At 58.7% G+C, this 4020-nt stretch overlaps 1 pseudogene; it reads left to right on the top strand.

Moving 5' to 3' along the window:
* Window positions 1-755, top strand: part of LOC104988018 — a 1498-nt pseudogene extending 743 nt beyond the window's left edge.
* Window positions 756-4020: the final 3265 nt, after the last annotated feature.

Here is a 4020-nt window from a genome sequence, read left to right as displayed (position 1 = left end):
CCTCAGGATTGGCGCCATCATGGCCAAGATGGTGCAGCCCAAGAAGCACGCCCAGATGCTGCTATTCAGGTACAATGCAGTGGTGGCACTGCACAATGGCAAGGTCTGCCTCACGTGGTGCGTGGGCACCTAGGCAAGAGCCACATGTGGAGTCCCATGTGCGGGCCCAGCCCATCAAGCCCCGGGTCATGGAGGAGGGCGAGTACATCCCACTGGACCAGATCGACATTGATGTCGGCTTTGACAAGGGCCTGGACCGCATCTTCCTGGTGTCTCCCATCACCATCCTGCACAAGATTGATGAGGCCAGCCCTACTGTTTGGCATCAGCCTGCAGGACCTGGAGACGGAGGACTCTGGGATTGTAGTCATCCTGGAGGGCATGGTGGAGGCCATGGCCATGACCAGGCAGGCCTGCAGATCCTACCTGGCCAATGAGATCCTGTGGGGCCACCGCTTTGAACTCGTCCTCTTCAAAGAGAAGAACCAGTACAAGATCGACTACTCACATTTCCACAAGATGTCTGAGGTGCCATCCACGTCCTGCTGCAGTGCCAGGGACCTGGTGGAGAACAAATTCCTGCTGCCAAAGCACCAACTCCTCCTGCTACAAGAATTAGCAGCCTTTCTGAGCCACGAGGAGGAGGATGAAGTGGATGGAGAGCAAGACAGCCTCAGCTCCCAGGCCACGTGCAACTTTGACAGGCCACAGGCTGGCACAGCCCTTGTCCTTACAGACGGGAGTCTGAGATCTGAGCTGCTATCGATCAGTTGTCTTGAGTGGCCTGGGTCACCTCCTCTCAGGCCTGTCCACCTTCCAGGCTCACACTGGATGGCTCAGGCCACAGACTCTGCAGGAGGGCCACTCCGAGCAGCCTTTCATCTCTCACCAAGAGCAGATCTGTGTTTTCAAACTCCACTCTCTGCTTTTTGCCTCCTCTGTGTTTATTTATTTATTTTTTGTGCTAAAGACCAAAATAGTCTCCCTCTTTAGCGCCCTTGAAGCAGGAGGGCAGGTGGACGAGCTGTGAGTGCAGAGGCAGGATCAGGTAGTCCCTGACCTTGGGCATGTGTGCCCATGTGTGAGGTGTGGAGTGTGTGAACCCACTGAGTGTTCAGCGTGCCATGTGCTGTGTGTGTGCGGAGCACGTGTGTCCTGTGGGAGTGTGTGGGCACACGTGTGTTGGTCACATGTGGCCTGTGTGCTGTGCAGGTGGGTGTACAATCCTACTCTGCCCCTGCCTGCTGGCGGTGGTATTTCCAGGAAGCTTCCTGGCAGCCTGTGTCTGGTGGTGCAGAGGCTAGAGCTGGGGAGGTGCCCTCTGCCCTGAGACACCAAGCTCCTTACGTGGGGAGGGGCCTGGAGCAAAGTGTGTGAGGACCAAGGTGTGAATTCCCATGTGGAGTCATCTCATCCATGTGCCAGTGAAGTGTGTCCAGTGACAGCTTTTCCTGGAAGTGCTTGAGTCTGTGCATGGGAGTGTCCTGCAGATGTGTGCCCATGACCATCTCCAACATGTATGTGAATCTGGGCACGTGGTGTCTGTGCATGATACATATGTGTGTATCTAGCCATGGGTCTGTTTGTGTGCTGGGTGGTTACTATGTTTCCAGGCTGTGGGGCTGGGCACACAGCACTGAGGATGGACCCCAGTTGTGGTCCCACCAGCATTCTGCCCCAATTCTGCCCACATGGGCACGTGAGGGGCACAGGCTACAGGGTGAGACTCCTTTGTGCCCGTTGGCACAAGGTGACAGCCACACGAGTATGTGAGTGTGTCACCTGCAAAGGTGAGCATCTCTGCGCACGACTGCATGTTAGGAGGCCTGTGTGCATCTGCCCACAAACACACGTACATGCTTGTGCTGGGCTCTGGCAGCAGAGCTGCACCTGCCTGCTGAGGGTGGCCTGTGTGCGTCTGCGGGCCACTCGGGTCTAGGGGCCGTGTGCCCGCTCAGGCCCAGGTGTGTTTCTCAGAACAGGGCTCCCCTGCCTGCTTCACCTGCTGGTGCTGTGCTGCCCAGTTCTGCCCCAGAGGGTCCCTGTGGGGGCGGGGGGCCTGGTGGGAAGGCAGCCCCTGCAAAGGTCAAATCGATGTCAAATATATTTTAAATGGTGAAACGGAGAGAATTTTCATGTTGTTTTCAACACACAGCAGTGTCTGGAGATGTAGGCCATACACTAGACTCATCTCAACCTCCTGGAGTGGCGCCGTGTGCAGACGTGTGTTTAAAGGCCCCACCTGATGTGGTGCTCACGGCCCCATGTGTTGCCCCCACCCCCACCCAATACTCTGTGTCCTGTGGGGACTCCCCAGAGGCCGACGAGAGGGGACAGAGAGGACATAGGCGGCCTCCTTGCAGACCCCTGCGTGCTCCTCAGGCTGTCACCTTGCCCAAGTGTGCCAGACAGCCACCTCAGCTGGGCCCTGGGCCCCTGTGGGGTCCTCCCCAGGCCTGTTCCTTCCTTTCCCTTTCTCCTGCAAGGGTTTGGCGAGGGCAGGGCTGACGTGTGCTGAGCCCCCAGCATGAGGCAGGCCTGGCTCCCACCGGTGTGGTGGGCCCAAGAGGGGTTGAAGTGGGGCGGTGGGGCTACAGAGGTCAGGCACGTGTGGCTGCTGGGGGCGCAGTGTGGATGAGCTGGTCTGTTCTGGGCTAAGAATGTCGTCGCTTCGAGGGTCTCCATTGGAAGGAGTCCCCAGGGAAAGACTACTTCCCTTTGCCCAAACTTTCCCTGAGTGGAGAGCCCTTTGTGTCAGTGAAGATCCACGTGATGATTCCAGGCCACTGGAGAGGCAGCCAGGTTGTGGGAGGGGCTGTGGGCACTGGGAAGGCTTCTTGGCCCATGTTCTCGTGGCTTGGATCCAGAGGGGATCGGCTGGAAGGTGGGGGTGGGGGAGGGTGCTCTCCTCCCCTGGTCCTGGAGCTTTCCCTGGGGTCCCAATGCTGGAATCTAAGCCCGCCGTGGCCTTGCCTGCCAACCCCGCTTTGCCCCGCAAGAGCTCCCACCAGAGCACTGTCAGCCCGGGCCTCTGGGCAGGAGGACATGGCCCCAGCTGGAGCTCAGGAGCCCCTCAGGCCCATCCTGATTGGCCCCTCAGTCCAACCCCAGGCCACACGCTTGCTCTCCGGTCAAGAGTGGCTTCCTTTCCCCTCTGGCCCCAGTCTCCCCATCAGTGGAGAAGGGTGTTCCCTACAGCAGCCAGCTTGCAGATTTGTTGGAGAGTGAAGGAGAGAGCCTGTTAATTCAGGGAGAGCCTTGAAACTGTGCCCTCGGGTTGGAACCCAGGTCCTCAAGCCCCCATCCTTGTGTGGCTGTGCCCACTGGCTGCCTCAACTCTTTCCCACCTCCAAGAGGATAAAATGAGTCCACCTTGGAATCTGCCCTAAAATAGGTAAAAATGGGTTGGGGGAAGGGGGGGTGGGGAGAATCAGAGATCAGGGGACAGGCTTCCTGTCCTGGAGGAGGTCAGTTCAGGGTGCATGAGGGCCTTGCCCAAGGGCAGTGGGAGGTTAGCTACCTGACCTCAGAGCTAGGCCTCAAGCCCCCAGGTGCCCCTTGTGACCTCCATGTCTCCTCATTGGATGCAGAGGCCACTGCCCTCCTAGTCAGGATGGACAGCCCAGCCAGTGGGTCTCCCCAAGTCCACCTTCTGTTTGGGGGTCTGCAACTCGGGAGAAAGATGGAAGTGGGTTTCTGTTCAGTGCCAAGGAGCCTAGGTCAGAGCAGTGTCCTCAAAGGACACCCCTCCCCCTCCCTCAGGCCATCCTCCACCATGCCCAGAGTGGTCTCCAAACCAGAGTCCAGCCTTTTGCCCACTGCCTGTGAGCCCTCCCTGGCTTCCTTCTGCACTGGATCCTGTCCATCCAACCTGCCTTCATCCTGCCCTCCTCATCCCCCTCCTCTGCTCCAGGCACCCTGTCCCCCTTTAGTCCCTTGAAAGCACAATTTGGTCCCCACCCCAGGGCCTGTGCAAGGGCTATTCCCTCCGCCTGGACTGCCCTTCCCCTCACCCCCACA

The sequence above is a fragment of the Bison bison genome, unplaced genomic scaffold (assembly GCF_000754665.1).
Source record: "Bison bison bison isolate TAMUID 2011002044 unplaced genomic scaffold, Bison_UMD1.0 scf7180017864113, whole genome shotgun sequence".
Lineage (NCBI taxonomy): Eukaryota > Metazoa > Chordata > Mammalia > Artiodactyla > Bovidae > Bison > Bison bison.
The sequence above is the reverse complement of the archived record's forward strand: the minus strand, read 5'-3'. Positions and strand labels throughout refer to the sequence as shown.